This window comes from Manacus candei, unplaced genomic scaffold (genome assembly GCF_025592945.1).
Source record: "Manacus candei isolate 608988 ecotype Guabito, Panama unplaced genomic scaffold, ASM2559294v1 h1tg000021l, whole genome shotgun sequence".
Lineage (NCBI taxonomy): Eukaryota > Metazoa > Chordata > Aves > Passeriformes > Pipridae > Manacus > Manacus candei.
In genome coordinates this window covers 6015792-6038337 of record NW_026138069.1, presented here as the reverse complement: position 1 = coordinate 6038337, position 22546 = coordinate 6015792, and the positions used below count along the sequence as shown (strand labels likewise).

Genomic DNA, 22546 nt, shown 5'->3' with positions numbered 1-22546 from the left:
AATACCCTTTAAATGTGGAGAATGGGAAAAACTTGGTGGAGGAAAAAAATATTGCACAACTGAAACATTTCTTTCAATGGATAAGCAGAAAGAGTGGCATTAATTACTAGTAACACAGGTTCTTTCAGAACATTTATCTTAATATCCTCTCTTCCATCTCTATGGATTTAGTCTACTAGCTTAGTGTCAGGATCTTTTCATTCTCTCCTGGTTGGATAGGCCAATACAGCTTACAGAAGTGGTTAAATTACCTGTTTTTCTCAACCTCAGGGACTCAAGGGTTGTAACTGCAGAGACAGAGGCATCAGCATACAGGGCCTCCAGAGATCAGCAGTTTGCCTCACGAAACTGCCATCTGTAACTCTGAATAATTAAATATAACTGATAATCAATCAGGAGCATATGGTTAGCATAACAGAAATTGAACTGTCGCTGAAGTCAGGGAAAAAGCTGCTTCACCGAGGATTAAGAAGATTGGATTCTGGTTACCTGCACACTATATTGCATGCGAATAAAAAGAGGATTTTAGTTTGCAGTATAAGTAGTCTATTAATCCTAATAAATGCAACCATCTTTCCTACAGAAACATTTAACATGAGTTTAGTGCTTTTACCTCATTCTAATACTTCTGTCATAAAACAGCACAAAAATAATGTACTATGTTTAAAGAAAACCACAGGGCTGTCTTGTATAAGCTATTGAGAAAGATTTATTGTTTTGAGCTTGAAAACAGCAAGAAAAACATAAGAAGGTTAAGGGCTGAACCTAGCTCAAGAAATGAAAGCAAAGCAAAATGATCCTGCTTCTACAGTTTGTGACAAACCAGTTGGATAAACATGAGCAAAACAGTGATGCTTCCTTTAAGACAACATATTTTAAATAAGCAGCAGTCCCTTTCTTTCCAAAGAGTTGCTTGTAGTTCTAGTAGGCACTGATAGCTGCTGGTGTACCTCTATTTTGATGCTGCCAACTCAGAAAGGTGCAATTTTGTCCAAATCCTCCTTCTGTCTTCTTGCTTTCTCTAGGAAGAGCTTACTTGAAGTAAAAGAGGTTGCTTCATCTTTAAGACCACCACTGTTACTCCCTTTGGGAGTCTACATTTGAAATCATGCTTCTGTTTTAAAAGATGGGAAGAGTATATAGGTGAAAAATTGCCGTACAGGCAACTAATAAGGACCAGTGTATTATTTATGTATGCAAATACGCACACACACAACTCTATAAAATGGGGGTTATTCAGTCTGAGGAGTTTGTGTTCACAGACACAGCCCTGGTAATACTGCATGCCTGAGTTCTCAGTGACTGGAAATGCCAAAGGGCTAGTTACATATGCCTCTGACAATGAATAATCAGCAAGGGATTGACAGTAAGCATAGGTAATTTTGATTGAATAGACTCTCTAGGTTCACATGGACAATTCAGAAGCCCATTATACTTGTTTAATGAACATGAGTAGAGTTATAGAGATCATTCATTAATTCACTACATTAATTGAAGCCAGTATTGTTACCTTTTGCCTTTGTTTAATACTGCCATTATCTGACCCAGCTTTATATTGTTGATATATTTAATACTCTGTGAACTGTTTCGTGTTGACTTTTTGATGTGTTATAAAAAATTCAATGCAATTTCATTAAGATCAGGACTGAAGTGGGATAAACAGTAACTCAAACTCTAGTGCCATCTATATTTTAATTTTCAGTGTAAAATGTTCTGCCTGACCTTTTAAAAAGCTCTACTATATTAAATTAGGATTCTCTATTTCAAACAGTCCATATTCATATTGGCATTTTAATAAACCTTGGAAAAGGAAAATATTTATAATTTAAGTTTGTCCATCACCAGATTCATGCCAAAATTGCAGAACATTTTGTGTAAAATAATATATATCTTTCAAGTAAAAACAAGAAAAATGGCTTGTGTAACTTTGCAGCCTTTCATCAGGTAAAATGAATGAGTTTTTTTAGTCATTAAGATCTTGTCTAAGTTTCTTTCTTTCTCTGACACTTTTTGTTCCAAACCTGAACTTTGGGATAGTATGTGAATTTGCTCATTTGTTCATTTTTGGATAGTCCCAAGCCCTGTCTTTGCTTTAGCTGAAAAGACTGATGGCATGTTAACACTTCTGAGGTTATTTGTTCTTAAGTACATCTTCTAGGTTATATGTCATAATGACAAGCAGCCAGCACTGTAGGTGCCAGAAACATTACAGCCCTGTAGCAGGGTTACAGTTCATAGACTAAATCAGCTCAGAAGATGTATGGGTGGTCCAATGATTGCTGAATGCTCAGTCCAGGAGTTTAAAAGAGAGAATCAATGAGCTGCAACTGTGTAAAATAGGGGTCAAATATGTACAGCTGAGGCTCCACATATATCAGATAGGGCTATGTTTTATCTTCTGCTGTGTAACATTTGTTACTGAAATGTGGCTCAGAAACACTCTATTAAAAGTAGATTGGTATTAATTAATTCAGATTACTGTCTGCTCCAGAAGACATCAGGATAACAGAAGTCTCCTTCAGAATACTGCTATATATCTCAAAATCTAAGTACTAATTCAAAATTACCAAGCGGATATTCGATCAAAACTCTCCCCTCCACTGACTGTCCTTTGGTTTTGTATCAGTGACTTTCTTGCCATCACAATCTGCTCTGCCAGTCATAGCTTCCCTGCTTTTTTATCTGTATGACTTTATGTTCCATTGGATGGTTGAATCTATTTCAGATCTTTATAACTATTTCTGGATTGATAAATAATATTCTTTCTATGGTGCTGATTCAGTTTCTTTGACATGAAAAGAAGTCTTGCACTGACTTAGAGAAACAAAACCCCAAATTCAGGTAGACCAGTGAGAATTCAGGGAACCTCATCAGCTCAGCAAATCTAGCTTGCCTCCAACACATGAGAGAACAAGTCTGGAAGAATAAAATGTCAGTTCAAACATTAAAATCCTTAATTTTCACACTGTCATTATTCATACAAGTCTATAAGGATTCTTATGGTGACCCTCTCTGGGTTTCCATCCTGCACTTCTGGAGCAACCTAAACTGCTGTGGTATCCTTAACACTGAGCTGCTCTTGTCCCTACCCTAGCCTGGAGATGGTTTCAGAGAGGAATTTGATCTCAGACCTGCTTTCAGCAAACAGAAGCCATAGCTCATACCACTAACACACTTTCGAGGGAAAATATAGATTTCCTCTGCAATGGGTGGTGCTGGTGAGGGTGCTTGGAGGACACAGAACTACTACAATGAGAAACATGGAGGATGTCTGATCCTCCCATTCATTGAATGAGAAGTCTTCTTGTTGTCCTGAGTAATTTTGAGGCTGAGGTTTCTGAACTAGTGTTAGGAAAATTGAGATCAGAAGAACTTTAACCTAAGGAATGGAGAGAAAGAAGATGTGAATGGCTAAAGAAAACATAGATAAATGTGAATATAGAATTAAATAAAAGCAGTACCATTGAGGAAAGGAAAATGCTGCTAGGAGGCACTAATATTAATAGGAAAAATACTAAATTTAGACATTATTTTAAAAGGTTTATATTTAATCTTGTAAGAGAATTGGATATGATCATTAATGCCATTGTAGACAGTTCAGAATTAGGGAAGAAGAATATAGATAAAATAGGACAGCTGAGAAGGGAGTACAGGTCACTTAAATGATTTTAAGAAGGGCCTGGATTATTTCATAGAATCATAGAATAGCCTGGGTTGGAAGGGACCTTAGAGATCACTTAATTCTAATTCTCCTGCCATGGTCCGGGACACCTTCCACTAAACCAGGTTGTTCAAAGCCCCATCAAACCTGGCCTTGAACACTTCCAGGGATGGAGCATCCACAACCTCTCTGAGCAACCTAATTTCATGAAAACAACTTTGTTTATGGTTACTGTAAGAGGGACTAGATGTTCAAGTCTTCTAGCCCTATTTTTTAATGCTTTGTTGAAAGAGAAGATTCCTTTATTGGCATATTAAAGAAAATTTTACATGTAATTTTCTTTTTTTTTGGTTTATAAACTAGTTTATAATCAGCCAAAACATAGGATACTTTGTTGGAGCTTCATCTTTTCATTCAACTCAACCTTTATTTCATTAAATCTAATTAAAGTACCTGCCAGCAATTTAATTTCGAAACATTCAGTATTTTTTTTGCCTTTCCTTTGTAAGGGGTGATGAACTTATGTAAGTAGAATAGTTTTTGTTCTGTTTTGTTGTATTTGTAGAAAAAATCCAATAAATCTAATGTACGGCAATGTGAAGCAAGGATGTGGCCTTATCATAACCCTAAAAATTGTAAAAAAAAAAAAATCCCTAGTTATTAAGAACAGCAGTTGCTGTAGTTTTCAGAGCACTGTTTTAAGAGTGTCCACCTTGCTTTCACTATCAGTATTAGTACTCTGCTCAGTTTTATTACTATTCACAGTATGGGAATGTGTGGCAATAAATGTACTTTCTCGCCTTCAATAAATCCTAAATGTTTTAGAGTGAAATGAGTGCCCTGATGATGGAGGATACAGAGAAGATGCAGTTACTGAATGGCTTTTTTGCTACAGTCTTTACTGAAAAGTCAACCCTCAGTAATTCCAGACCCTGTAATCAAGAGAAAGTCTGGAGAAAGGAAGATTTTCCATTGATAAAGGAGTATCAGGTTAGAGGTTATTTAGGCAAACTTGACACCCACAAAGCCATAGACCTCAATGAGATGCAGCCGTGAATGCTGAGGGAGCTGGCAGATTATAGAATCATATAATCAGACAGGTTGGAAAGGACCTCTGAGATCATCAAGTCCAACTCTTGATCCACTACCGCTGTGGTTATTAGACCATGGTACTAAGTGCCACATCTAGTTTCATCTTAAAAACCTCCAGGGATGGAGAATCCACCACTTCCCTGGGCAGCCCATTCCAATGCCTGATTACCCTCTCTGTAAAGAATTTCTTCCTAATATCCAATCTAAACCATGTCTTCTTGTCTTACTGATAGCTGCCTGGGAGAAGAGACCAATCCCCACCTGGCTACAACCTCCTTTCAGGTAGTTGTAGAGAGTGATGAGGTGTCTCCTGAGCCTCCTCTTCTCCAGGCTAATCTCAGTCTTTGAAGGGTCACAGAGAACAGGAGAGGTGTGTGGAGGAAAGCCAGTGTCACTCTAGTCTTCCAAAAGGGCAACATGGAGGACCCAGAATGCTACAGGCCACTCAGTCTCACCTCTGTCCCTGGAAAGGTGGTGGAACAGCTCATTCTAGATAGGGAACAAAAGAAGGTTATCAGGAGTAGTCAACACTGATTAAACAAGGAGGAAATCATACTGGACCAGTCTGATAGCCTTCTATGATGCATGACTGTCCAGGTAGATGAGAAGTGGACGTTGTCTCCCTTGACTTCAGCAAGGCTTTCATCACTGTCTCCCATAACACTCTCAGAAGTAAGATCAGGAAGCATGGGTTGGATGAGTGAACAACAACATGGATTGAGAACTGGCTCAATGGCAGAGCTCAGAGGGTTGTGATCCATGGCACAGAGACTAGTTGTAGGTCTGTAGCCAGCAGTGTTCCCTGGGGGTCAGTACTGGGTCCAGTCTTGTTCAACTGTGACCTGGATGAAGGGACAGAGTGCACCCTCAGCAAGTTTGCTGATGATAAAAGACTGGAGGGAGTGGCTGGTACACCCAAAGGCTGTGTTGCCTTTCAGGGAGACCTGGACAGGCTGGAGAGTTGGGCAGAGAGGAATCTAAAGAAGTTCAACAAAGGCAAGTGCACCTGGGGAGGAATAACCCCATGCACCAGTACAGGTTAGGGGCTGACCTGCTGGAAATCAGCTCTGTGGAGACATTCAAAACCCAATGGGACATGATCCTGCTTTAGGTGACCCTACTTTACTGGGGGGTTGAACTAAATAATCTCCAGAGGTCCCTTCCAACCCCACACAGCCGTTGTGTGATTGTGACTTCATTCCATAGGTCTGAGAATTAATTTTGAAATATTGAATATAGATGTTATTTTTGCTATGGGCCTTGAGGTTTGAGAAGTGGATAGATAATAATTCTTCCATTAGATTCTTTTATCACTTATTTTGTTACTTTAGTTACTAATGACGTTTTATTAATATATAGCTTTCAGCATGACAGAGAAAACCATTATGCATTTTACCTTGGGGTAAACAGTCTTTCAGATACAAAATAAAATAAAAAAGAAAGCTTTTTTATTAAGCCAGAAAAGACAGCCAAACAGGTCACTAAATGTCAATATTGTTATGTTATTTCAATGTGATTATGCCTGTCATAAAAGAAGAATTATGTATTCTATAAAGTGACCAGGGGATAAGGCTTTGACCCATAAAAAATGTTTTCCGGACCAGAGCTGGTTCAATTCACCACACATAGCTAATTGTGGAATAGTTAACCACTGAGACTAAGCTAACCATTTAACCTCCCTCTGTAGCACATCAAGACAGAAAGACACTCCTTCAAGAGAACAGTTTATTTTGACTACCCTAAATATGTACTTTTGGATAATAAGCCTCTAGAAGTGCTTTCTCCTCTCTCTCAGTAGACTAGAAGCAGCACAGATCTAAATTAGTTGATTCAGATTAGATACATGACAAGATGGCTGACAGGAGGTGAAACTCTCCCAGAAAAAACAAAGCCAAGGCTTGTAAGGTGTTTAATTCCAAGTAAAATGAATAGATGACAATAAAATGAAATAACCTACGATAGTTTCTGAACAGAATCCTGTCTAAAACAGCAGTGAAAATATAAGGCTGCTTAGGGATATGAAAATGGACCTCTTCAGGCCAGAACTGGAAATCTAGTAGCCTCACCATTTGCTCTGTAGACTTTGTAATAGAAATAATACAGATCCATATGGGGAAAAAAAATATAGTATTGCATTTTTTTTTTCTCACTAAAGTGGGAGAGATCTTTTGAAAGACTATGAAAAACTAAACCTTTCTCCAGAAAATCATCTGAATTCAGCATGGCATTTGAGTGTATGTACACGAAGGTTTGTGTTTTTGCCTGAGTGTGGACCACATTCATCTCCACTTGAATTAACCCTAATAATGGACTGTACTTGTGTATAAGATGTTAAAAGTGGTGCGCAAAGATTTACTCAAAAGAAAATTTACCTAGAAAAATATTAGATACACAAAACTACATTTTCCTTACTGTAAGTAAACCAAATTTTGTTGATTAAATAAGAGAATCAAATATTATTATTTTCTTTCACTTGTTAAAGAGAATTCATCATTTCTGTCTTTAACTGTAGCAACCTTGTTGCTGTAAGGTGTTAGTTTTTAACAGTTATTCAGTCCTCTTTCCACTTGCAGCAATTATTTCAGCATGGAAGCAGGACTGAACCCAGCTGCTTAAATTCCTTCAGTTTTCGCTTGATCTTAACACTCACAAAGTTCCACTGTTGCAATTTAGAAGCACCCAATTTATTAAAATATTTTGGAGCAGGATTTTTGATAAGGACCTTGGAATCTGTCTCAAGGATATTCAAGCTTAATGTAAGTCATTCAGCCCAACAGGCCAAAGCTAAACAAAAGTGTCAAACTAATTTTAAAGAAAACTAACAAATTAAAAGTATTCTTTTCAGATCCCAAGCAAAGATACTAGTTTAAAGGCCTGCTTCTCTGATAACTCACAGAACACATCGATCTGGTTGGAATCTCTGCTTTCCCAGAGACAGTGAGAATTAAATTGCTTTTACTCAGTTTAAACATCAAATCACTTTTTATGCTTAGCAGAAGTTAGACCTTGATCACAAGAGCTCATTTAATATAAAAGACATAAGAAAGAGGCACAAGCTCCTATACTCTAAAATGCTTTATAATACAGTCCAATTTACATAATTCATATTCAGTGCTGTAGCTAAGATTAAGTTTTATGAAAAAAAGAATTTCTTTATGCACATGAGTAGGAGTGAGTAAAGATCACTGGAGTCTGCATTTCTTCCTGCAGTAGCCCTAAAAATCTATGTCAGGGCTATAAACATGGGTTTTGGTTATGCATACTTAGGATGGAAAATCACATTTCTGACTGATAAGAATGTAGAGGACTTAAAATTCATTCCACACTTATTCAGAAAGAGGAAAATCTGAACCTAGTATGGATTTAGAGTAAAGGGACTAAGCATTAGCTAGGTCTGAGGGGTGTGAGAGAGAGAACAGCAGCTGGCATGGTTCTATCAGAGTCCCTCCACCTTGGGCATCTCAGCAGGCCCAGGGACCTTGTCCTTCTCGGATGGGTATCATCGGTATTCACATAAATCCACCGTCTGTGCCCCAGTGCACATCTTCCACGTGAGCCATATTTTGTAGAACACAGCAAACATAAACAGTTCTATCCTTTGGGATTCAATCCCTTTGAATCCCTCAATTTCCTCTGCTGCAAACTGTATATTCTGGTTTAATAGTAAATATAAATGTTAGCATGCAGACTTACAGAAATGACAATAGTGGTAACAACAGGCAGGCATTCATAACAAAATATACAACAAAGTGAAGGAAATAACTTAGCCTGAAGACATCAAATTAAGGAATCACTAGCACAGTGTCCCAAGAGGGACTCAGAGGTATCCCTGCTACTCATTTTCTGAAGCTGGAGGGACAAATCATTTCTAATCCCTCTATTGACTGCCATCTAGGGGCCCTAAGAATTTTATAGTGCATATCTTTTGTGCCATCAGCTGTTTTACTTTATGTATAGGGAATATAGAGATTAAATTTTCCTCTTCTGTCACGTTATGGTCATTGATCCAGCAGATGTCTGAGACTGAAGTCTTGTAATTGTAAAGGTTATCCTGGATAATAAATAAAAAAATAATAATAAAAAAAAAACCTGGAACATTTATTTAGAGTTTTCTCTTACTTTGCAACCAGTATGCAAAGTAAAACTATAAAATAGGTGTGATTACTATCCCCTCTGATTTTATACAGTAAATTTGTAGTATAGGGGCATTAATAATCAAAGAAAAGGATGGATTTTCCTGAGTTTTAAGTACTCTCAGTTCCCTCTGACATGGCCATAATTTCTAGATGATTTCTACTTCAGAAAATCATGTCTTATATTTTGTTCTTTTAGTGTAGTTTTCATTCACTGGGCTTTGAAACACCACAGCACTACTCTTCCAAAAAAGGAGGCTTGGTTACCAATTTACACGTTTCACATTAGAGACACCAAACTTTTCTTTGAGAAGATCCCAGACTCTTTTGGAAAAGCAGGAATACTGACACTTTTTTTCTGAACATTTTTGCGTACAGACTGTCCCGGCTCACTGAGTTTCTCCAGGAACTGTTTCCTTAGTCATTAAGGAGGCTGCACTGTGCTGTCAGTTTTAGTCAAGGCCAGAGGAATTATTTTATTTTTTGTCTTCAGTTTGAAATATACATGTCCATTCACATAGTCAGGTATCCTGCATGTAGTTTTCTTTCTCTTAGGGAAAGGTCTGCCTATCTGTCATGAACTATGAACTACAAGTTATCAAAAAATGATGGAAGTTACATTTTAAAAATGGGAACTTAAAACATCGGAGTAGCCTTCTGTATGCATTCAAAGAGGCTAAATCTGTTTGACACTTGACCATTATTTTTATATAAACAATATAGCCTTACAATGCTGAAAGCCTTGTAATATCAAATTGTCTGACCTCTTTTTCTTTTTTTTTTTCCTTTTTTTTTTTTCTGGGATGGTATACAGAATTTAATTTTAATTGGTTGTTACATCGCAGTTCTACTGTGGTTACCCAGGGATCTTTGTAAATAACATCTTACAGCACAAATTCATTTCAGTCAGTAAATACAATTTTAGCAGAGGTTGCTTATTTATTTTATTCCATTTTGAGGGAAAATTAAGTGGGGAAAAGTGCAAAGAAAACAGTGATGGCTTTTTAAAGATCTCATTAAAAAATAAGCATCTTATATTCTACCTACCTCTGTGACATAGAAGGTAACATATTTTATGTAAAAGACCTACCTTGACTTCAAATCTTTCCTTTCCTGACTAATTAATGCCCCCAAAGACGAGGCTCAGATATACAGAAAAAATTCAACCAAGACCTATACATGCCTCGAATATCACTGTATTGGTAAATACATTCTGTGGGGAAAGAAAAAGAAAGGCTTTTTTCTTACAGTTCTCTACTTTGACCCAGGCAGAGAATGATGGAGGGAAAAGACAAAGTGGTACCTTCATCATTCTCAGAATTAGTGCAACCCAGAAGATACTGAGCTAAATTCTATTTTAATCTTTTGCTTCAAATCATGTAAAACAAATGGAGCAATTCACAGAGTTAAAGGGAAAAGTTACTGTGAGTGAGAATGACAGAATCTGGTGCTCAGAACAAAGTGAATATAACTTACAACAGTAAGTTGGGCTGTACAAGACATAATGCAGTGCTTGAAGCCTTTCTTCACTGAGCTCTTAAAGTAAGTGTCAAGTGGTACAAAAAATTTTCAATCTGAGAACCTGGATTGAGGACTGTGAAATTTTAAGACACATTACAGTACAAGGACTCTGCATCTGAAATAGGTTATGCTGTGAATACATACGCCAGAATCAAAAGAAATCATGCATATTTTTTAATGATTTCTGAGCAACTGTTAACTTTTTAGATGGTGTCAGATTATTGCCTACAGTCAGCTATTTTCCTACAACAGTCACATTGTAGACAGAGAGCAATCTTTCTGCACAGTAGTAGAGTGGAACTAAAAATGACTATGTCCTAGCAGGGCTGCAACTTGTTATGTTGATTGAGGCGAGACACATTTACAGTTTTCTACCTGCAAAATTAAACTAATTACACTTTTTAACAATACCTCATTCCCTGCTTGACTTTTCAATACAGAAACCATTTTATATTATGTATCTGTACCTGACTGAGTGAAACTCCTACCAGGAGTACATAAATGTTGCTGTAATAAGTACAGTAATCTTAAAACAGTGTTTTGTGTAGAGTTCATTCAAGAGAGAACAAAATTAAATTACTAAAACGTCAGAATACTTGTGTTTCACTTACTTTATGGGCTAGAGGTACCTTAGATGCATGGGTAGGTGTCCCAAAAGTGCCTGTTTTCCCATATTAAATATGTCTTTGACCAAAAACATAATTCTTTTGACATGCCTTATAAGCCACTCTGTGTGCATATGTGTAGGAGGGGAGGACTACCACTGAACACAAAATTCAGTCATTCAAGCTAAGTGAAAAGGTAGTGCTCCTCATCTGGTGAGTTGGGCAAGCAACAAATAGCCCTTCCCTTGAGGACCTACTGACAAGCTACAGTGTGTTTGCTTTTCTGGGCCATTTCACTTAAATAAAACTTTAAACAGGTGATTTAGTTTCTTAAGAGAGTCTCAGAAAGAGATTATTCTGGTAGGTGGTCCTTGTTGCCAGCATGCTTGATTGGTACAGTAAACCTATTCACTTATATTTGTGGATAACTTTCCAGTTTCACTCTCTGTAGAGTACTGCTCTTTCAAGCACCACTTTTACACCCTCTTATGTAGATGAAATTCAGGCTGGTTAGGACTCCTTTTGCATTCTTGTGTTTAATTTTGACTACATAGTAAATATGTGAATAGAATCATAGCCAATGATAAAGGCAATATTCCACTCTCAGCTGCCTTAAGGGTTCTTCACTATCAACGAAAGGCAGCAGATGGGCCTGTTTGCTTATTTGTTTTTAAGAGAGGGAGAAAACAGAAGAGATTTTGTGATATTTTATCCTGAGTTGCATGGGGCTTGGGGTACAGACGTCTCAGTAAAGTTTGCCTCAGAATTCTGCAGCACATAAAATGCTTGTGCTTGTTTAAGGCAGTATTTTCATTTGTGGACTTTTTCTTTTCCAGTAGGAAATATTTCCAGATGATTCCTTGCACAGTTCCTCAGCCAATGTTTCATATGTTTCAAGAAATGTCTTGTGTGTGGACTGCTAAGCCCTTAAAGCCTCTAATCTATTCTGTGTTTACCAAAGCTCTTTGCTTTAGGTCAGGGCTCTCTGCACATAGTTATAAAAAAAAAAAAAATCTATTTGAGACACCAAGATGTGGCTCACCTTGAGAGAGGAATAAAAGAGTTAAAACTCAGATATGAGACTGAATGCACTGTACTAAGTATCACTACCTAAAGGTTGTCAAAAATTGACGTGTATTTTGGGCTCTGCTTCTTGCTTGCTGTTTTTTGTTTACAGTGAAATTAATATTAATTCCTCCAGCATAAAGAAATTAATTGGGATTTACTGTCACCCAAACTGTAGATCCACTATAGTTCTGTTTGCTGATGCAGCAGATGCTTGTAGAAAAAATAAGATGATATTACTGTGACAATGAAAATACCAGCTGGTCTGTATTATGCAATTCAACATATTTTATCTTGATCTTGGATGTACTTAAATATAGAATAACTTTTTTATTAGTTATTAGTTAAGTCCATTATCAAAAGTCAAAGACTAAACAAGCAGTAAATACAAAATAGTGATATCTGTTTGCCTAACCTCTAAACGTGTCTTTAACTCACAGCCAGATCTTAAGGGAGCTTAAGGCAGTTAGATACCTGAACTTAGTTGTTATTCATCTATCATCTTGCACCACCTTTTTTGCACAGAATCTCCTTAACTATAATTTAGATTTTCTGTCTGAAGTTAAGCATATCTCACTTGATATGCTTAGATATGGTATACAAAGACCTGTGGGAAACTACAAATCAAAGCAAAATTCCTGTGTGTTGAGGAGGGTAAATGCTCTCACATCTTTTTCTCTATAAAAATGTCATTCTCATATTCATTATCCATTCTTTTTCTTACTCACTTGTGAACGACAGGAAGACTTCTTCCCAGTCCAGGAGTAATCAGGAGGCCTTGAGCCTAGAGATGAAAGATAAGAAAGGAGGAGGAATAGACAAAAATAAGAGAAGGGAGAGAAAAATTGAGATCTGGACAAAAAAAGAAATAATAAAAGAAGATTTTTTTTCTGCTAAAATATTTATTTTACCTTTTATTGATAAAAAAGTCTTTTTTACAAAAACAGGGCTTTCTAGATTTTCCATCTTATTAAAAAATACAGATAAATATCTCTGGGATGCATAATTTTATTCCTAAATGAAGGATTTTCACTTGAAACCAACTTCTACATTACAAAGAATTTTTGTATAAAATGTTCTATTAGTAATGAATTATAGGTACATTGTATCCTGCATTTTCTGCTACAAGTTTATTCCCATATGGTGAAGTATCAGTTGTCACTATTGTAGTTGATTTCTTAGTGGGTGACTTGCCCATGTCAGACAGGAAACATGATGCAGAGCCAGCAAGAGCAGATATTTTCCCAGTCCTAAGTTTGGTAAGTTTATTTTCTTCATCCTGATTTTATTGACTGCATTTCAATTGGCAATCCTCTCCTGGCTCAGCACTACCTTTAAATGAACAACTGTAACCTCAGAGCTCTTTGCCCATACTGCCACAAAGACTTCTGATTACTATTTTCAACAGACAAAAAACCTATTTCCTACCACAAATTAAAGCAGCATCTTACTTGTCATAAGATAGACAAGACATTTGAGGAACAGGCTGTTCTCTGGTTGTCAGGGTAAGATGCTTATTTTTCTGCCTTTCCTCCATTTCTCTTTATTTAGACCTCATGTACGTAACCATCCAAGCAGAAGACGGAATAGTTATTTACCAGAAAATTGAAAGAAAGGCATGATGTTACCATAGGAGAGTAGGGTTCAATGATTCCACTTAGAGCAGAGTGTCAGAGAGAAACAGCAGTCACCAAAGCAAAATCCTCAGCTCTGGTGTGATCTTCTATAACCTGTGACAAAGCTAGAAGTAATGGCTGTGTCAGTAGCAAGAGGGAGGAGGCCAACACTTGCTCACAGTAGCCTCCTCATGCATCACTGTCAAGCAGGCTGTAGAGAAAAAAAAGCAAATCCTCACTGTGAAATTGTTTCTCAGACTCAAGCAGTGGCAGCAGCAATGCAGTCTGCTGCTCGTGTAGAAAAGGTGTCAGCAAAGGGAACAAAGGTAACCCAGTGGAAACAACTGCTTGCTGAACCCATTTAAACAATATCTTTGCAATGTTAGTAAAAAAGCTGCACAGTATAAAAATGGAGAAAGAGTATATTGAGTGTGGAGGTGAGGTATGAGAGAGAAAGACAGTGCTTTGGAAAAAGAAAACACTTCAGCTAAATATTCTTGAGTGATTGCAATTCGCTGCTCTGCACTTACTGCAAGGTAGTGAGAAGTAGACTTCAGGTAGAGTACCCATCTCTTGTTAGGGACCAGATTGTACTCTACACAGTAAACAAGAAACTGCCAGAAGCTGACCAGCCAGCCTAAGCTATAAAAATAATCAGCAATTAGAGTACCATGAAAAATATTTCTGTTTGCCTTGGTTAGAACTTCCTTTTGCAATGTTCCAGGCCTTCCAAACAAGGGAGAATGAGGAACTCACTATCAGACCAGGGCTCCTCAAAAAGCATATGGAATAGCAAATTTGTGCAGGTTTCTGTCTTCTTTAGGCTTGATAACAAGGGCAAGGATCACCCTTGAGGAGAAAAGGCAACCCAGAAAGAATCGTGCCTTGCAGAATTTACCACCTAAGGAGTCTTTCTGCTGCCTTTTGCAATTGGACATGCCTGTCTCATATTGGCCTTTTTAGCCACCAGTGCACTTGTGACAAACGTGGGTAGAGACCTTTCCTGAATCTTGTTCGCGAAGCCCAGCCATGATTAACAAGGGCAATTCATGGCCAGAAACATGAGTTTTCAGTGTCATAGAGTGCTACAGTGCCATCTCTAGACTATCTATGCAAAAAAACCTAGTTTCTCTAACTTATATAGGCCTTGTCTGCCTCACAAGTAATAAGTTAGAAATGGGGACTTCTCCTGAGCCTGCTTCATTTTATTTTTATCCAGCAATTCTGACTCTAAGACAAAAGAAGGGCATGATCCACTGTAGTTTCCTGTACCTATTAAGTGGACTAATATCTTTGAAACGAAGAAGACAGACTGTGTAGTCCATCTCAGCTCTTCTCAGCTCTGTAAAAGGATCATTCACTCCACAACGCTGTAGGTTTTGAGTTTGTAGTTTATTACTATCTATGATTACTCAGTCACCACAACTTTGATGTATACAAATAAAAGCAAGTGCGTAAAACATTGACTTCAAATAGAATCACTAATGTTTTGCAATTTTTACTGCCCTTTTTTTAATACCGGCATCCAATAAATAACTATTGTTAATAATAAAACTGTAATTGAGATAAATGCAATTCCCACTGAAATATAAATGATGTATTTATGAGAAGACTATGCTGTCATATGGGACAAATTACTATATATGGCAGGCTGGAGAATAAGAGTGTAAGCTTCATGGGGGAGAAAGTGGCAGGATACCTGAAAATTTAAAAAGTATGGAAATGCAAAATTTGACCAGAATTTACTAATCATATATTTATTGTGCTAGTGTTTCTTTAAATGTTCTTTTCTTTAATAGCTCACATCTGTATGCACAGCCCACTTCTTAATCATGCTATTTTTGTTACTTTTGTTTCCTGTGATTGGAAGAATCGGAGATTTAAGTTCTGAAAGCTCCTGCTCGCTCTTTCAGCAAATTAGTAAACACACTGGTTCTAAAGAAAGTACTTTTTTTATCTTCTATTTCTTCAATAAACATCTAGATGAGGAATATATTCCAAATAAAATACCACATCCAGATTTAAAAACCCGGATTTAAAAACCTAACAAGCCTAATTTCTTTCATCAGTTTCTAAACTGATAGACTCTCTTGACTAAATATGAGAGTTAGCTGACTAGGAGAAATCCTGCTCTTGCCTTTGTAGGATAGTTGTTAATTTGTTTTGCTGGGTGTCTACTACTCATCCCTGTTGGAGTAGAACTTTTGATTTTGGATCATTCTGCCAAATAACTGTAAAACCTGGACATTAATGAGGTTTATGAACCTTTATGTACACTTTATACATCTGAAATAATCAAGCTGTAACTACACTTCATATATTTGCAATTATACAGTGTTATTATCAAGAACAGAAGTTATTTTCCAAAAAAAGAATCCAATTTTTGCTTTATATGCCTGAAAAGAGAATAATAACAAATAAAAATTAAATATATAGTAATAATGAATTTCAATAAAACATTTAGCATTCTTTTAAAATATACAATCATAAACCCCATAATAATTTAAACTATTATCCACCTCACTGCAGGTGAATTAAATGAAAGAAAAAGTAGGAGTATATTTAAAATGCAATAATTTGCATGTTGTGATCTAAAACAATGATATGTTTATCGTGACCATAAACAGTAAGGCTTTTTTCCATTTTATTTTGTAGAATTGAAGATTTGGGGAGTGAATAAGCTCTTATATTTTAATTAATACAGTCTTTATTGTGTATTCCTAAAAGCAAAATAAAAATGTGCCTAATAGGCACAGTTTGCCTGTGAATTAAAAATATTTTCCTTCAAAATATTAAGAAATGCAAAAGTATACAGCACTCAGAAATATTTCTTTAATAGCATGTTTATGACTTGAAAGACTGAAAAAGTACCATGTGATAAAATTGCAGTTTCCATAGTAACCTTGATTGTTTTTAATAGCAAGGTAATAAGAAACATAAAATATGGCTTGATTGGCAGCTACCCTAAGGCATCAGCTCCTGTAACACAACTAAAATGCATTTTTATTTATTAATATTAAGAAACAAGGTCCTTTTTTTTCTTGCTGCTGATTTCATCACTGGATTTTCAATGTCTAGAGTTTTGTAATATGCTCTATAAGCCCTTATAAAGCAAAAATTAGAACTCCCCTGAAATGTAAAACATAGAAATGTTACTGCTTTTAGCCTGTGTTTGCAAAGGTTTAGAGAAATGAGAGGCTTGTTATTCCTTCTGTGTTAGCAATTATTTTTTTTGTACTGAACGTTCTGCAGCTTCAACATCTTTAGACACAGGAGTAAATTTCTATCTGCTTTCTAGCAGGACAATAACTTACACTTATTACTTATTGTTAGTAACTCTCTTTTTTCTGTTTGATCCAAACATCTCTTGTCCATATGGTACTGCTTTATTACAATTTCTTCCCTAGGAGCATTCACATCAGAGGGGAATCAGCAATCACATGACTATGTTTGCCCTGCTTGGATATTTGACAATCAGGCATATGGTGGAAATGGTATCTACCCTGAAAATAAATGATGCAGGAGCCACACATGAAAAAATTTGAGATAGATGGATTTTATTTAAGCTTTTTCTGGATGCCTTGATTCTGAGAGTAAACATCTTAAGCCACATCCAAAAGTGCTGTTGTTGTGGTGAAGTGGGATGCCTATAATTTTTACAAGTCTTTTGCTAAATGGTTTTTACCCCCTAAAATCAGAAAGTCATGTTTTTTACTGAACCTAAAAGTAACAGGAAGGAAGAGTGGGAGGGCTTTTCTACAGCTATAAAAACTCACCCTGGATCCTTCTCTGGGCACAAGGTCAGATCTTCTCAAAAAGTGAGCCAGAGCTCCCTTTCTTCTTTTTAATTTCAGCTTCAGCCTGAAAGAACTTTGTAAGGAAATGTTGATTTCTCAATCTGTACTCTCTGCTCCTCCACTGGACTCCTCATGTGGCTGCACACCAGTTTTCTTCTTCAGATTTCCTATCAGAACTAAAGGTGGACTTGAAGCCTACTTTAGTACCAGTACTTCAGAGAGGCTGACAGTCAAATAGCAGCTCAGGCAGCTCAGACACACTCTTCCATATGTGTGTAGTTGTAATCCAAACCTATTTCTTCTTTTGCTACTCCAAGCCTATCTCCGTGACTCCACAGTGAGGGCATTTTTTATTACTTTCTCTACTATTTCTCATATGTAATAGAGATCCCTAATAATATTTTTTTCCCTTCTTTATTCTCAGGTTACTTTATAGCTATGGTTTCACATGTTCAAAACTCCTTAAAATCAGAACAGCAGCTTCTCTACCTGAGTTAATGACATCATATGTTGAGTTAAAAACCTGTGATATGAGATCTACACCACGTTGCACTGCCTAACAGGGTGTCATAAAATCATCTTGGGGATAGCGCTTCTCTAGTTAAGTTTCGCTGCTTACTTTATTATATCACTAATCTCATCAGGTCCACTCCTACAGAGTCATTACATAAACTCTCCAGATGAAGAAACCTGGAATGAAACTTCGGAGTTGAATACATCCAGCATAATCTTCCTTTTTTTGCCAATTTTGCTTGGCTTTTCTTAATCAAGCCAACTACATCTATAGTTCACAACTCCTGTGCCATTTCATGAGCATTAGGAGAATAATAATGTTTTCACTGATACCACCAGAACCAAAAGAAAATCTATGCAACACTCAGTAAATGTAATTCTCAGCAAAGACAAACCAACATAACGGTAATAGGGAAAAACACATCAAAAGCTGAGAGTAAGGAAAAGAGGTCACAACAAAGATAGAATGATTAAAAGATATTGAAAGACTATTTTAAAAGCAATATTCATACTTTGCCATTCAGTCACTTCAGAGTCATCAGTGTAGAGTCCCTACCAACAGATTAGCTGATACAGCATCATCATAATTACTGTAGGTAAGGAGCGCTGTTTCACTTTGTGTTGGTGTATGACCAAGAGGTTTATGATGCACACATCAGAGTACAGCTGAAAAAGACAGCAAGGTAGTTCAGGCCCAGACTGACTGCTGTATATTGCTCTATGAGGAAAGAGTTTCTCACCCTTCTGCATACCATTGTTAGACTATTCCAAGTAGCGGTGATCGTTTTCAGACCGTTCTTTTGCTGAAGAGTGTTGAGGTAAGGAACATTTCATATATCATTAGAAAGTTACACTTGCTGTCATGAAGCAAGTTGTTAAGTAACTTCTGGCTCTCTAAGTCCTCTCATATGTCACCTTTCATATGTATGTACATGCTGTGGTGGTGATCAGTAAACTTCTGATTTGAGATTCAATTATAGAAATATGTGAAGAATTACATTGGCCAAACTTGAGAAATAAGAAAAGAAATATGCAACATTGTGGGTGAATTGAAGAAAACTTCATCAGTGTGATCTGTCTAGTTATAAATGCAAAAATAGTAAGACAAAATTTTAGCTGATTAGTGTATTGATTTATTACTGAGAACGTAGCTTCATTGTCTTACTATTCACTATGGACATTCTCTTTCCTAATAATAACAAATTACAGCAGCTGAGAACTCTGATATTTTTCCAGGAACTATGTCTCAGTCTAGCCATGCTTTCTGAACAAATTTTATCCTGCAATTAGTCTGCCAAAGTATGGGACAATGTTCTTCTATGACATCTTTGGCTAGTAATGTGCTGAGGATTGTTCTTACGCCTCAGTCATTTCAGCATAGTACACTATATAGATGTATATATATATATTACACACGTGTGTAAATGCCTGTTGGCCTCCGTGTGCATGTGTAACGTATCTACACCCTTTAGAGCAGTGGACTGTTAAGATCTGTACCATTTCCAAAGTTCCAGTGCCTTAACATGCTCCCTTCAGACAAGACCATTCTGAAGAAATTGACTGTGAAATAAAGAAGCACAAAATTACACTTTATTTCCGAAAGAAGTTACAGACTAGGGAAAACACTGTTGATTACAGTCTCAGTGTTCTCATCGCCAATATGAACACTGGTCTCAGCTCTTTGCGCTTTGTACTTTAGACCAGATAGTCCTTCTAGGTGCCTCCACTGACTATTGTATCATAGTCTTTCGAGCTTTCCAAATAGATAATGGAGTCTCTTCCCATTTTCACTTTTCCATGGGGGAATTTTCATTCTACAGCTCCAGCAACTCCATATCCTGAAAAGAGCCATTCAAACTTAATGGTCCTATTAGTGGAAAAGTATTGTTTCATTAAACTTCAGTCAGGAAATATAGATGGTCTCCATGGGCTCAGTCATAGCTACTCAGACACAAGCATCTCACCAGGTACCCTTTTCCCACAAGTTCAGGAAGCTCAAACCCAGACAGAGCTTAAATGCAAGCAACAACCTCATACAAATACATCCCCACCAAATTAGTCATCCTAGGGAAAATTGATACCTACTTTAATTTTTTATTCTTTCTCAATCTTCAAATCTCTGTTTTCTCAGACTGGGTATGAATAGCTTTTTTTAAGATAAGAAATAAACAAAACAAACAAAAGAAAAAACAAATCCACAGAACTGTACATTTCTTATTTTATAGAATCACAGGATAATTTAGGATAGAAGAGACCTCTGGATGTCATCTATACCCTAGGTGACCTTCTGTTCAAAGGAATGCTGGTTTCAAAGTTGTATCTTGCTTAGGACCATTTCCACTTGAGTTTTGATTATTTCCAAAGACAAAGGCTCTGTAGCCTGTCCAGGAAGCTCTCGTTATAATATTTTTTTCATTTTATGCAATCAGAATTTACCTCACCAAAAATTGTACCCAAAGCATCTAATCCCTTTACTGAGTACCTGCAAAGAGTCTGGCTCCACTTTTTTCTGTAACCTTCCATTAAATACTTGAAGACTACAGTTAGATCCCCTTCTTTGGGAATCTTCCATCTAAACAAAAGGAGCTCCCTTGGCCCCCGCCCACATGTTATAAGGTCCAGCCCCCATCATCTTGTTTTGTTTACATTTTCTCCAGAAATCTGCCCCATAATAAAAGATCTTTCTTTGTATTTTCATCAGTATTTTTCTGGTCATGTAAATGAAAATGCTTCTCATCCAACTGTTTGATTCCATTTGCTTGATTGCAAGAGTGCTTTCACATACTGGACTCACCAGTCCATCTGGTGTTTTTTTTCTTTTTTTACACTCTTCTGTGTTTAACACACATAAAACATTTCTAATCCAATCCCTTCCTTCCCCTAAAAAACCCACTGGTAAAAAGACATAGAGGCTTTTTCTCATTAATAATTTGCTGGTTATTTATACAGTAGAAGCTACATAACATTTGGGTAAAGTGACAAAACTACATGATATTAATATTAGGCTGCTCAACGAGATGTGGAAGTGGCCATAGCCCATCAGTTAGTTAATTAATGAAAAAAATATGAGAAGTAGAGAGCATTTACTTCTGATACTGCAAAAAGAAAATAAAAAGGAAAAAAAAAGAAAAATCGTAACATAAATTGCTTCAAAATCTTTCCGTTTGAAAATACACTTTTGTGTAAAGGCACTTATACTACAGTGTACACTGAGGACTGAATTATCCCACGTTACTTACACAGAAATACTTTGCAAAATGGACAGCTATGAAAAAATATTGTGATGAGATCCTTTCCTGCTATTCAAGTTTGATATACTTTCTTCTCCTCATATTAGATACGACTCTACTTTCCACATAAGCTGTGTTCTCCTAGGTCTACAATAATCCTAGAAGAGTTTCAAAGACCTGAAGCCATCCTCATGAGAAATGTAGTTTTGCACTGACTTGGACTTTTGGCTCCTTCCATGCTTTTTCTTTTGAATAGAATTCCTTACTCTCTTATTTGCAGAAATAAGCAAAATTGGCAGCTTTTTCAGAAAAAGAATATCAAAGCTAGGTAGTAATTTCAGCTTCTGGGCCCATCACACAGGACAACTTTTTCAGGTGCCTCCCCACACAGCAGACTGAAATCATTCCTTTTCTACTTGTCTCCAGGGTACAAAGCAGTCATGTAAAAAAAAGAGACATTTCGTTGCCTCACAGGAAAGCAAAATAATAGTATGGAAGGGACCTTACATGTTATTAAATAGGAGAGATGATGTAGACAGGATGTAGGTAACAGATGAACAATAGTTATTTCTTTCATTAAGCAATTAAAGAAGAAAAAAATAAGTTGTAAGAGATATTTATTTTTTAAAACAAAATTTTATTTTTGTTTAAGTCATTTTGTTGTTCTTCTAATTAGAATGAGTAGAATAAGATATTTTGAACATTTCTATTTTGTTTTGTTTTGGTTTTTTTTCTGGTTAACTTTAAATTGCTTTGTTAGTAGCAATTAGTAAAGCCAGACATTATGTTTTATTAGGCAAAAGTTTTTTAATGGAAACATGTCATTTTAATAACACATTTTCCAAGGAAGACTTAGCATAGCAGGTATCCCAATATGGTCCAACACTCAGGTGAGAGAAAGATAAATTCAGGTCCTTGCTTTATCTGACTCATTTTACAGCTTTGTAGATATCATCCAATCACTAAGAATCTCACTGAGATTTTGCTTGCATGTGTGTAAACATGCAGAGATAAATCATGGAGGAGTCATAAAGCTCTGTATACAAAAAGTCAGGCGCACACAGATAATCAAAGACTGTCTTTCAGACAACTAGATCTCAGTCTGCAGATGTCACAGCATATCTTTTGTGCGTTTAATTTGCACTAATATATTAACAACAAGATTTTATTAATTATTAATTAATCAATAAATTTAATTTTTGTTAATGTCATGATCTGGAATTACACAATGACTTTTAAACCTGAATTACTATCAGCCCTTATTTTTCATGTAAGCCTTTTCAGGTCTTTATCCAAGTGTTCTGGCTCAAAAA

General features: G+C 36.5%; 1 long non-coding RNA gene across 1 annotated transcript in view; it reads left to right on the top strand.

Annotated features, from left to right (window-relative positions):
* Window positions 1-22546, top strand: part of LOC127470480 (uncharacterized) — a 59036-nt gene that overhangs the window by 14000 nt on the left and 22490 nt on the right. The window contains exon 2 of the long non-coding RNA XR_007904313.1: window positions 1049-1116. This is a non-coding gene — a long non-coding RNA (uncharacterized LOC127470480). The remainder of the gene's footprint in view (window positions 1-1048; window positions 1117-22546) is intronic.